Genomic DNA, 13,578 nt, shown 5'->3' on the forward strand with positions numbered 1-13,578 from the left:
AGTAATTTCTACCTAAGAGGCTTTGTGTCCAAACATGTCATTTGAGACTCCAGGCAGACAAAGGAGGATGCCCTTGGAAACAGGGCTGCCATTCAGCCCGGCAGCCCGAGGGCATTGGATTTCCTCACTGGGCTCAATAACATTTTCAGCCACATTAGGCACCAGCTTCAGACCTGGTGGGAAGCAAATTTAAGTGTCTCTTTTAGTGAAAAACAAAGAGAATGCTGTATTTCACAAAAGAAAGAAATTCGATCACTCTTTGGATTGGCAGACCTGGAATCTTAATGATTAAATTTGACAGTAGCTTGTGCTTCTAGAAGTTGATTTATTTTACTATTTTAAACTATGGGATCCTTCATGAATTTGCGTGTCATCCTTACAAACGGGCCATGCGAATCTTCTCCATATTGTTCCAATTTTGGTATATGTGCTGCCAAAGCAAGCACAGAAGTTGATATTTGAAGACATTTTTGGGCTCAGAAAACTTAACCCAAAGGGATGGAATGCCCCAGATCTTCTACTGAGCACAGATTCTTCAACAGCCTAGGAAAAATGTTTATCCTATTCACATTTATCTTTGTAATCCTAGGGATAAATGAATGAATGATCCTATAAACAGAGAGGCAGTCCCGTGGCGCTGATGGAGTAATAGATGACTCAACTCACCAATTCATTGATACATTTAATCATTTAGTCAATTTGAGGATATAAACTGATGGCTGCCATGTGCCAGGCATTTGACATACAGAGTTAGCAAGAGAGATCTGTGGCAAGACACAGAAATAGGGGCATCTGGGGTGGGGAGTGGAGGTTCTCATACCTGTAGGTAGAGAAGAAGAAAGGCTTTTGGGAGCTGCAGAGAAGAGAAGGACGGGAGCTGTGGGTGCAGGGGAGGGTATGCAACAATGGGTAAGGACACCCGATCCAAGAGCAGGGAGATCTCTGGTCCAACAAACAAAATATACATTTTTTTTTTTTTTTTTGAGTCGGAGTTTCGCTGTTGTTTCGCCCAGGCTGGAGTGCAGTGGTGTGATCTCAGCTCACTGCAACCTCCGCCTCTCGGGTTCAAGCAATTCTCCTGCCTCAGCCTCCTGAGTAGCTGGGATTACAGGCATGTGCCACCACGCCCGGCTAATTTTATATTTTTAGTAGAGATGGGGTTTCTCCATGTCAGGCTGGTCTCAAACTCCTGACCTCAGGTGATCCTGCCTGCCCCGGCCTCCCAAAGTGCTGGGATTACAGGCATGAGCCACCACGCCCGGCTACAAAATGTAAACTAAAATACTAAGAAACCAAGGATTGAGGGGTGAATGGAAAATATTTACTATCAAGCAAGGACCCTAGACCAGTCTAGAGTCTAGGCTCTAGGGGATGAATTTAGGAAAGGTGAAATGGTGTCTTTTAAAGCTAAGGGATCATGAATGACCTCTGTCCCAATTTAGAAGAGCAGTCTCTGAGTGTGGTTGAGGGGCTAGTGTATTAGACAACCCTTGGACTTGCCAGAGGGAACCAGCTGTGGGTGTTGGTGTTACTCGGCTCCCTCTACTGTGTACATGAAGTACCCAGATGGGATCATGGCATCCAGTTAGGTCTACACAGTTGTCAGCTGGTCAGGGGCCAGGTCAGGATTTGTCATAGCAACGAGAGTAGACAGAAATTGCTTGGGTGGGGATCATCCTACCCCAATAACTCTGGCTCTTGCATATATTCTGAGATGCTTATGTTAGGAAAAATCCTAAAATGACCCCATTCATGAGATTTCCTGTTCTCATCCCATGGTCTAGGAATACCCTGATTAGGCTCCATTACCTGGTAAAAAGTGATTTTGTAGATGTCATTAAGGTCACTAATCAGTTGATTCAGAGTTAATCAAAGGGGGAATTTTCTGGGGGGCCTAATCTAATCACAAATCCATTACAAGCAGAGAGTTTTATCAAGTTGATGGCAAAAAGGGAGGTCAGAGAGATGGAAAGCATAAGATTTTGATGCATTGTGAAGATGGAGGAGGTCACAGGTAAGGACCAAAGAGCAGCTTCTAGGAGATGAGAGTGACCCATGGCTGACAGCCCACAAGGTAGCAGGGACCTTGGTCTCATAGCTGCACAGAACTAAATTTTGCCAACAAGCTGAATGAACTTGGAAGCAGCTTCTTCCCTGGAGTCCAGCCTAGCCAACACCTTGGTTTTAGCCTTGTGATACCAGAACAGAGAACCCAGATGGGCCTGCCCAGACTTCTGAGCTACAAAACTGTGAGTTTATACATAGGTGCTGGTTTCAACACCTATTTGGTGTTTGTGGTAATTTGCTTGTTGTTGTTGTTTTTTTTTTTTTAGAGACGGGGTCTCACTATGTTACCCAGGCTGGAGTGTGGTGGCTATTTTCAGGCATGATCCCACTACTGATCAGCATGGAAGTTCTGGCCTGCTACATTTCTGGCCGTGGCTGATTCACCCCTTCTTAGGCAACCTAGTGGTCCCTTACTTCCGAGAGGTCACCATATTGATGCCAAACTTAGTGCAGACCCCTGATTGGCATAGGGCACTAAGGCCCAGAACTCCTGGACTCAAGGCGTCCTTTGGCCTCAGACCCTGAGTGGCTGGGGCTACAGGTGAGCACCACCATGCCCGGCAGTGATAATTCGTCATGCAGCAATGGAAAATTAGCACAACCTTCTGAGAGTCAGACATTGGGCTAGATGGAATAGAGACATAGCGGGTGCAGTCAAGAACATTTAATCTTGTGAGGACAACAAATGTAGGCTGGTACAGAGAAATGCAGGATTAAAGTTCAGATGGGTGGGGCATGGAAAATCATTGAAAAATCACTTCAGAGATGTTCTGAGAAGAGACATGGGGTGGCTGGGTGCAGTGGCTCACGCCTAGCACTTTGGGAGGCCGAGGCGGGTGCATCACCTGAGGCCAGGTAGTCTGAGACCAGCCTGGCCAACATGGCGAAACCCCCGCCTGTATGAAGAATACAAAAATTAGCCGGGTGTGGTGGCGGGCGCCTGTAATCCCAGCTACTCAGGAGGCTGAGGCAGGAGAATTGCTTGAACCTGGGAGGCAGAGGTTGCAGTGAGCTGAGATCACACCACTGTACTGTAGCCTGGGCGACAGAATGAGACTCTGTCTTAAAAAAAAAAAAAAAAGAGAGAGAGACAGGGGGCAATGGGATGTGGTGATAAGGATGGCATCAGGGATGAGCTTGATGGTCCAATGATAACATAACTCCCAACATTTAGGTGGTTCTGGGGCCCCAAAGATGCTCTATAGAGAGATGGGCATGCATAGAGGAGTGAGTCCTCCCTTTCCTTTTTACATCAAAATCAATGGGAGAAAAAAAAAATCAAGAAGTGAGAATTTGGTTAAGGAGAGGATATAGGGTAAATGGCTCTTTTGGCTAAAAATTAATGAGCTGTCCCCTAAGGTGTTTATTACAGATACCTTTAATAGACTATATCCGTTTTCCTTTAAAAGATGTTGCTACTGCCCAATTATCCAAAATTCTGTTTCTTTTCAACAGTATTTTACAAAAAGCCAGCACATTAAAATAAAAGGAATGTTTCAGAACCCTGGGGAGATTAAGCTGTCAGCCAGCTGAGGCAGATCTTCTCTTGATAACAGATTAATTTATTCTTTTTATCTCTGCACATCCTTCCCCAGGACCCCTGAAAGATGAGGATGTAAGTGAAGAAAATATTCCGACTACCAACTTCTCTGCTCTCTGAAGGGTGAGAGGTGGGGAGGGGTGGCAGTGAGGTTGGGCAATGGCAGATGGGCAGAGGGAAAAGAAGCAAAGAAGCACTGCTCACTGAACTATGGCCTGAGAGGTCCCCAGAAACATTGCTTAGAAGGGGGCCATCTGCATCCTGCCAATTAGCATCCCAAAGACCTTGATAAATGGATGGCAAAAACATCCATTCCCCTTAATGTTTTCTTTTTTTTTTTTTCTGTCACCCAGGCTGGAGTGCAGTGGCATGATCACAGCTCACTGCAACCCTGTCCTCCTGGGCTCAAGCAACAATCCTACCTCAGTCTCCCAAGTAGCTGGGACTACATGCATGCACCACCACACCCAGCTAATTAAAAAAAAAAAAAAAGAAAGAGAAATTATAGAGACAGGGTCACGCTACATGGACCAGGCTGGTCTTGAACTCCTGGTATTAAGCGATCTTCCTGCCTTGACCTCCTAAAGTGTTAGGATTACAGGTGTGAGCCACTTTGCCCAGCCTAATGTTGCTATATTTACCAGTTTGCTTTGTTAGGACAATGTCTCTCCTTCAGGTTCACAGAACATGTCCCCTCTTCTTTCCCAACCTAAAATATCATAGCAAAAGATTGGAGACCTCAGATTACAAAGAAATAATCCAGTGACAGAAAATATTTACAACTGTACAAATCAATTTCTTAGCTTCCATTCACCTGCATATCTACCCTGAGTACCATGGAACCTATCTTGAGTTTGGGTGTGGGTGAGAAGTTGAGATGGGCCTGGTGATGATTCAATTACAGGGTATGATTGTGTTCTTGAAGGCGCCTTTCCCTCCTTGGCAGGTATACTGTGTGTACTTTTGTGCAGGACGTATGCTCAGCCCTTGCTTCAGCCTCTCTGTGCAGAGACACTTCCGCCTCTCGGCCTGCCATGACCTGTTCCTGAGCATCTGTCTTGTTGCAGCCACTCTGTGCTGTTGCTGCCACCTAAATACCTTGTGCTCTCTCTTCCTCTTTCTTTTTTATTTTTTTGAGACTGAGTTTTGCTCTTGTCGCCCAGCCTGGAGTGCAATGGTGTGATCTCAGCTCATTGCAACCTCTGTCTCCCAGGTTCAAATGATTCTTCTGCATCAGCCTCCCGAGTGGCTGATTTTTTTGTTTGTTTTTGAGATGGACTCGCGCTCTGTCTCCCAGGCTGGAGTACAGTGGCGCAATCTTGGCTCACTGCCACCTCCACCTCCCGGGTCCCGGTTCAAGCAAGTCTCCTGCCTCAGCCTCCCCAGTAGCTGGGATTACAGGTGTGCGCCACCATACCTAGCTAATTTTTGTATTTTTAGTAGAGACAGGGTTTCACCATGTTGGTCAGGCTGGTCTTGAACTTCTGACCTTGTGATCTGCCCGCCTCGGCCTCCCAAAGTGCTGGGATTACAGGCATGAGCCACTACACCCAGCCAGCCTGACATCTCCTTATTTACTAAGCAAATTTCTACCTATTCTTCAAGTCTCAACATAAACTCTAGCTCTATTAAGCTTTCAATGATTCTTTTCTTTTTTTTCTTTTTTTTTTTTTTTTTTTGAGACGGAGTCTCGCTCTGCCGCCCAGGCTGGAGTGCAGTGGCCGGATCTCAGCTCACTGCAAGCTCCACCTCCCGGGTTCATGCCATTCTCCTGCCTCAGCCTCCCGAGTAGCTGGGACTACAGGCGCCCGCCACCTCGCCCGGCTAGTTTTCTGTATTTTTTAGTAGAGACGGGGTTTCACCGTGGCAGCCAGGATGGTCTCGATCTCCTGACCTTGTGATCCGCCCGTCTCGGCCTCCCAAAGTGCTGGGATTACAGGCTTGAGCCACCGCGCCCGGCCTACTCAATGATTCTTTTCAATGACAAGATCCCTCATGCTCCCACCAACCCTTGGTTGGCTTAGTGGACTGCGATCGTCTGTCTGTGAGGCTCTCTGTTAAACCCCGCGAGTTGAGGGAGAGCTCCTCTGTTGTTTTGTTCATTTTCACGTTTGTTTTTTGGAGATGGAGTCTTGCTTTGTCCCCCAGGCTGGAGAGCAGTGGTGCGATCTTGGCTTACTGCAACTTCCGCCTCCCAGGCTCAAGTGATTCTCCTGCCTCAGTCTCCTGAGTTGCTGGGACTACAGGCACCTGCCACCACGCCTGGCTAATCTTTGTATTTTTAGTAGAGACAGTATTTCACCATGTTGGCCAGGCTGGTCTCGAGCTCCTGACCTCAAGTGATCCGCCCGCCTCGCCCTCCCAAAGTGCTGGGATTACAGATGTGAGCCACCGCACCCAGCCCGTTTTCATATTTGTGTTGCTAACCTTATTACTCTTCTGTAATTAATATTTGCTGACTGAAGGGCTGTAGAGATTAGTCCTGTAGATGGGATGTGTGAAATGTTTGTCCTCTACAATGTCTGGCTCATCCTCCAAAGGTGCTCATTAAATCTTGGGCTTCTCATGGAAAAGGAGTGAACACATTGAGAAAAATGCAGAGCCCTTCTGAGTGAAGCCACCCAAAATGCTAACATACGTGGGAGGAGGGTTTATTTATAGTGGAAACAAAACAGTAAGACTTTGAAGGCCAGGTGCAGTGGCTCCCACCCGTAATTCCAGCACTTTAGGAAGCTGAGGCAGGGGATCACTTGAGTCCAGGAGTTTGAGACCAGCCTGGGCAACATGGCATAACCTTGTCTCTACAAAAAAAAAAAAAAAAAAAAAAAAATAGCTGGCAGTGGTGGCATCCTCCTATAGTCCCTGCTACTAGGGAGGCTGAGGTGGGAGGATTGCTTGAGCCTGAGAGGTTGAGGCTGCAGTGAGCTATGATTCGCCACTGCACTCCAGGCTGGGTGACAGAGCGAGACCCTGTCTCAAAAAAAAAAAAAACCAAAAAAAAAAAAAAACCAAAAAAAGACTTTGGAAAGTACTTGTGAGACATTCAGGTTTTGAGAATTTGGGTTTGGTGAACTTATTAGAGAAGAAAAAAATAAGTAGATACCAGTTTCTTGTTGGCACTGGTCCTCATCTGCAGTCTCATTAACTTCCAATGCTGTCTACTTTTGGCAGGCCAAGGAGTTACATCCCTGGGGTGGTTTTTTTGTGTTTGCCTTTTTTTAACTTAACAGTGGAAAGGACAGGAGACTTGGAGTCAAAAACTCCCAAGTCCCAGCCTTGACTCTGCCACTCTCTGCTAATGTGACCTTAAGCTCTCGGTGCCTCAATTATGTCATCCTCAAAATGAGGGTATAACAATGGCAGTTGAGATCTCACAAGGCTGTAGTGACTCGTTAATGAGATGCCTTAGATGTAGTTGACAGATTTTTTTTTTTTTTTGAGACAGGGTCTCGCTCTGTCACCCAGGCTGGAGTGCAATGGTGCGACCTCAGCTCACTGCAACCTCTGCCTCCCGGGTTCAAGCAATTCTCCTGCCTCAGCCTCCCAAGTAGCTGGGAGGCTACCGCGCCCAGCTAATTTTTGTATTTTTAGTAGAGACGGGGTTTCACCGTGTTGGCCAGGCTGGTCTCGAACTCCTGACCTCATGATCCTCCAGCCTCAGCCTCCCAAAGTGCTGGGATTACAGGCATGAGCCACTGCGTCCGGAAAAAATTTGCGAATCAGGCAGCCTCCTGAACCAGAATAGCTTCAGAGAGACTCTCGGCAGATTCTTTGTTTAAAAACATTGTAACATCATTTAAAAAATGAAATGAGGGCCCGGCGCCGTGGCTCATGCCTGTAATCCCAACACTTTGGGAGGCCGAGGCAGGCGGATCATGAGGTCAGGAGATTGAAACCATCCTGGCTAACACGGTGAAACCCCGTCTCTACTGAAAAACAGAAAAAATTAGCTGGGCGTGGTGGCAGGTGCCTGTAGTGCCAGCTACTCAGGAGGCTAAAGCAGGAGAATGGCGTGAACCTTGGAGGCAGAGCTTGCAGTGAGCCGAGATTGTACCGCTGCACTCCAGCCTGTGAGACAGAGCGAGATTCTGTCTCAAAAAAAAAAAAAGAAATGAGTTTCATACAGCTATAAAATAGGTATGTGTCAAAGATTTTATTTAACTCATTAATGAGGGAGCCAGTAAAGCTTTAAAAACCAATTGGAAGGAGATGCCAAATAGCAGACACATAAATATATGGTCAATTAGGAATGCTGAGTGCCTTTATTAATAGAGGCAGAACTGGCTTCATCGGTGGTGGTGGTAGCAGATTGGGATCAATTGCACTTCAACTGGACAAAATTCATTTGCATGTCTATGCAGGAGTCATTGATATCAGTTTTCTAAACTCATAGGGTTGAAAAACAGCTCCTACAGCTGAGAAAGCAATGTGCAAATTGTAGTTTTCTTAATTCCTAGGCAATGTGTGGTACACACAGTGCATGTGGAAGGAGGCTGCCCGGCCTATTAAACTTTAAAAATCGTCTTTTTGTTTTTGAGACAGGGTCTCACTCTGTTACCCAGGCTGGAGTGCAGTGGCACCGTCAGGGCTCACTACGGCGTCGACCTCCTGTGCTCAAGCAATCCTCTTGCCTCGGCCTCCTAAGTAGTTGGTACAACAGGCACGTGCCACCACACCTGGCTAATTTTTAAATTTTTAGCTGAGATGAGTTCTCACTATGCTGCTCAGGCTGCTCTTGAACTCCTGGCCTCAAGTGATCTTCCTGCCTCGGCCTCCCAAAGTGTTGGGATTACAGGCATGAGCTATCACACCTAGCCCCATCTTATCTTTTGTGTTTTGTTTTTAATCTCCAAGACTCTTTATTGTCTTTTTTTGTTTTTTCTGTTTTCTCCTTATTTTTAATTTATTTTTTATGTTGAGATGGAGTCTCGCTCTGCTGCCCAGGCTGGAGTGCAGTGGTGTGATCTCAGCTCACTGCAACCTTGGCCTCCAAGGTTCAAGCAATTCTCCTGCCTTAGCCTCCCAAGTAGCTGGGATTACAGGTGCGCACCACCACACCCAGCTAATTTTTGTATTTTTGGTAGAGAGGGGGTTTCACCATGTTGGCCAGGCTGGTCTCAAACTGGTGACCTCAAGTGATCCACCTGCCTCGGCCTCCCAAAGTGCTGGGATTACAGGTGTGAATCACTGCACCTGGCCTATTGTTGTTTTTGAAGGACCTATGCTAAATTCTAGTTTTCAAAAAAGTAAAATCCTGACTCATGCAAATATAAAATGAACATGTATCAAAGATTTTAATTCATTCGTGAATGTGGAAACCAGTAAGCTGCTAAAATTGGTTCATGAGAATTTAATTTACAGAGATTTTTTTTTCGGGAAAGACATGATTCCTTTGCATTGCTATGAATAGGAATCTGTGCATTCTGATGGACAAGGAAAATTTATGTTGTCAGTTTTCTACAACTTCATCCCTACAGAATTGTTAAATAGCTTAGCCAGTCACAAACAACCCAAGACACCGGCCTCTGGAGTCAGATGATTCCTGAAAGGGCCTCTAGAAACACCCAGCACTCTACTACAAGGACACCAGGATTCTCTTGCCCATGTCCAAGTCTTTGGGAGGTTTTCCTGACCCCCAGTAGGTGGGCACCACTCCCCCATGGACAATCCTGCCATGGGGATTGTCTTTGCCTGCCTTTGTTGGCTTCCTCTCCTTTTCTTCTTTCTTGAGACAGTTTTGCTCTTCCCGCCCAGGCTGGAGTAGAATGATGTGATGCTGGCTCATTGCAACCTCTGCCTCCTGGGTTCAAGCAACTCTCCTGCCTCAGCCTTCCAAGTAGCCAGGACTACAGGCGTATGCCACTACGCCCAGCTAATTTTGTATTTTTTTTTTTTTTTTTTTTGAGACAGAGTTTCGCTCTTGTTGCCCAGGCTGGAGTGCAATGGCGCCATCTCGGCTCACTGCAACCTCCGCCTCCCAGGTTCAAGCGATTCTCCTGCCTCAGCCTCCCGAGCAGCTGGGATTACAGGCACCCACCATCATGCCCGGCTAATTTTTTATATTTTTAGTAGAGACGGGGTTTCTTGATGTTGGTCAGGCTGGTCTAATTTTGTATTTTTAATAGAGATGGGGTTTCACCATGTTAGCCAGGCTGGTCTCAAACTCCTGACCTCAGGTGATCCACCAGCCTCGGCCTCCCTAAGTGCTGGGATTACAAGCGTGAGCCACCGCGCCCGGACTTCCTTTTCTTCTTGACAGGCTCATGGAACCTTTATCCCACTCCTCCCATCCCATCATCTTCTCCATTGGACGAGATCCTAAGCCATTACCACCAGCCTTAGAGAAAAAGGTGTCCCATTGATGGGATTCAGGACATGCTACCCTCAAATATTTTAAGCTGCAATAATGTGTGGGCTAGGTGCCGTGGTGTGTGCCTGTAATCCCTGTGCTTTGGGAGGCCAAGGTGGGCGAATTGCTTGAGGCTAGGAGTTTAAGACTAGCCTGGGCAACATAGTGAGGTGCCCGTATTTACAAAAATTTTAAAAATTAGCTGGGCACAGTGGTGTGTCTATAGTCCCAGCTGCCCAGGAAGCTGTGGTGGGAGGATGGGTTGAGCCCAGGAGCTCGAGACTGCAGTGAGTCATGATGGTACCACTGCACTCCAGCCTGGGCAACAGATAGAGTAAGACCTTATCTCTAAAAAAAAAAGTTAATTTAAAAAAAGAGTTTATGCAGGAAGATCTGACTTTCTCTGCTCTTTTTCCTTGAAGCAGGTTATAACACGTAGGAAGGATTTTCTGACCTTTCCCTGAAGCCGGTCATGAAATCCTAATGTAACAGGTACCCTCCTTCTACCCAGAGAACGACAGCATCTTCATCTCTGAAGACCCAGGGAGGGAGAGAATCTGAACAAACAAGCTTGCCTAGCCTCCCCATTTATGGCTGTTAGATCATACTTTTTTGCTACCTCATATTTCTCCATGACTGTACCGTTCATCAAATCTAGCATTAAAATACTCAGGTTTCACTGTTTCATTGGGTTTTCATTTTCTTTTTTCCTTTTTTTTTTTTTGAGACGGAGTCTTGCTCTATCGCCAGGCTGGAGTGCAGTGGCACGATCTCGGCTCACTGCAACCTCCGCCTCTTGGGTTCAAGAGATTCTCCTGCCTCAGCCTCCTGAGTAGTTGGGACTACAGGCTCCTGCCACCACACCCGGCTAATTTTTGTATTTTTAGTAGAGATGGGGTTTCACCATGTTGGCCAGGATTGTCTCGATCTCTTGACCTCGTGATCTGCCCGCCTTGGCCTCCCTAAGTGTTGGGATTACAGGCGTGAGCCACCGCGCCCGGCCTGGGTTTTCATTTCCTTTTGAAGGCTTCATGCCGTGGTTAATTTACATTAATTACATTTGTATGCTTTTCTCTTTTGTTATAGGGGCTGCTGCCATGAATGTAAGACGGTAGAGGAAAATACATCTTTCCTCCCCTCCACTTGCTTCTTCAAACCTCTACTTCAAGACCATTCTCCTTTAATTAACATCCCTCTCTTCTGTTTCTCCAACTGCTCCTGTCCTTTATTGCCTTTGGCTTCTGTTCCATGCTTAGAAACATCTTTAAATCCCCTTTAACTTAAAAACAAACAAAAATATGAAACCACACAACTCTATTTGTGCAGGAAGGCAAAGGACAGCTAAAACCCTTGACTTTTTGGTGGCAAATAGCAGAGATCAAGAAACGTTTTCCTTTAAGTGCCAGGTAGTAAATTTTTTAGGCTTTGTGGGCCACATATGGCCTCTGTTGCATGTGTTCATTTTGTTTTTCTTTACAAGCCGTAAAAAATGGAAAAGGCATTCCTAACTTGTGGATAGTACAAAAACAGGCTGCAGGCCAGAAACAGGCTGCAAAACAGTGTGCTGGATCCTGGTTTGCAGAAGCAAGCATTTATTTATGTGAGACGGAGTCTTGCTCTGTCACCCAGGCTGGAGTGCAGTGATGTGATCCCACTCACTGCAACCTCCACCTCCTGGGTTCAAGCAATTCTCCTGCCTCAGCCTCCCAAGTAGCTGGCATTACAGGCGCCCGCCACCATGCCTGGCTAATTTTGTATTTTTAGTAGAGATGGGGTTTCACCATGTTGGCCAGGCTGGTCTTGAACCCCTGACCTCGTGATCTGCCCACCTCGGCCTCCCAAAGCTGATTTTATTTTTAAACTTCTTAGCAACTCCATGAACAGGTGTGACTATTCCCATTTCACAGCTGAGGACACAGAGGCTTAGAGAGGTTAAATAACCTACCTAGGATCACGAGAAGCAAGGACGAGGGTCAGATGTATGCCGTGATTCTTCTCCTATGCCTGCTACCTGCTGGCATACCTAATTTGGTTTACAGCTTTCATTCCTAGCAAGGTTAAATAATTGTGCAAATCAACTTCTGCAGCCAGTCCTAGCCAAAGAGCCTAGGGAAGTGAAAGAGAAAACAGAGCAAGGGGAAGGGAGAGGAAAATGATTCCAGGAAGCTCTGCTGGGGACTGGTGGTAAGGGGTAAGGGCTGTTCGACTCCTTCAGGGTGGATAGGCTATTTCTGGTTCCTGGGCACATATAGGAAGGAGGGAGGGGGGAAGGACCAGCAGGGACAGCAAGGCCGGGACAGAGGGGTTCAGTGGTCACAACTGGAATGTCTCACTTTTTTTTTTTTTTTGAGATGGAGTTTCACTCTGTCACCTAGGCTGGAGTGTGGCAGCACAATCTTGGCTCATTGCAACCTCTGTCTCCTGGGTTCAAGTGATTCTCCAGCCTCAGCCTCCCGAGTAGCTGGGATTACAAGTGTGCACCACCATGCCCGCCTAATTTTTGTATTTTTAGTAGAGAGAGGGTTTCACCATGTTGCCCAGCCTGGTCTTGAACTGGTGACCTCAAGTGATCCACCCAACTTGGCCTCCCAAAGTGCTGAGATTACAGGCATGAGCCACCGTGCCTGGCCAAAGAACCTTTAAAGAAAGCAAACATCCACTCAGATGGTGCAGGCTGCTATAACCAAGTACCACAGATGGCATGGCTTATAAAACAACAGAACTTTGTTTCTCACAGGTCTGGAGGCTGGAAGTCTGAGATTAGGGTACCAGTGTGGTCAGGTTCTGGTGAGGTCTCTCTTCCAGGTTGCAGATGCTGACTTCACTGGGGTCTTCCTTTTATTAGTGAACTAATCCCATTCCCAAAGCTCCAGTCACGATATAATCACTTCCCAAAGGCTCTACCTTCTAATACCATTACCTTAGGGGTAGGGATTTCAACCTATGAATTTGCGGGGGAGGGACACAAACAGTTAGTCCCTAACAGGTGGATCGCATTACATTAGAACTGCCTGAAGAGGGTGTTGAAAATACCTTCCTTCAGTCAGGTGTGGTGGCTCATGCCTGTACTCTCAGCACTTTGGGAGGCCGAGGCAGGTGGATCATTTGAGGTCAGGAGTTCAAGACCAGCCTGGCCAACGTGGTGAAACCCCGTCTCTACTAAGAATACAAAAATTAGCCGGGCATAGTGGCACGTGCTTGTAGTCCCAGCTACTTGGGAGGCTGAGGCAGGAGAATCGCTTGAATCTGCGAAGCAGAGGTTGCAGTGAGCTGAGATTGTACCATTGCACTCCAGCCTGGGAGTCACAGCCAGATTCAGTCTCAATTAAGGAAAAAAAAAACAAAAATAAAAAACACCCTTCCTCAGCTCTCCTGAAGCCCCCAAGATTCTCATTTAACAGGTCTGAGTAGTGCCCAGAAAATCTTCATTCTTCATTTTCGGCGAACTTTCTAAGCCTGATGCTAGTGTTTTCTTTTCTTTTTTCTTTTCTTTTTTTTTTTTTTTGAGACGGAGTTTCCTTCTTGTTGCCCAGGCTGGAGTGCAAATCTCGGCTCACTGCAACCTCCGCCTCCTGGGTTCAAGCGATTCTCCCGCCTCAGTCTCTCTAGTAGCTGGGATTAC

General features: G+C 46.7%; 1 non-coding gene across 1 annotated transcript; it reads right to left on the reverse strand.

The window, feature by feature from the left end:
- Positions 1–339: 339 nt before the first annotated feature.
- On the reverse strand, positions 340–446 carry LOC114673944 (U6 spliceosomal RNA). The gene has a single exon (XR_003724782.1). It is a non-coding gene; the product is annotated as a U6 spliceosomal RNA (small nuclear RNA).
- Positions 447–13,578: the final 13,132 nt, after the last annotated feature.

The sequence above is a fragment of the Macaca mulatta genome, chromosome 18, assembly GCF_049350105.2.
Source record: "Macaca mulatta isolate MMU2019108-1 chromosome 18, T2T-MMU8v2.0, whole genome shotgun sequence".
In the NCBI taxonomy this organism is placed as follows: Eukaryota; Metazoa; Chordata; class Mammalia; order Primates; family Cercopithecidae; genus Macaca; species Macaca mulatta.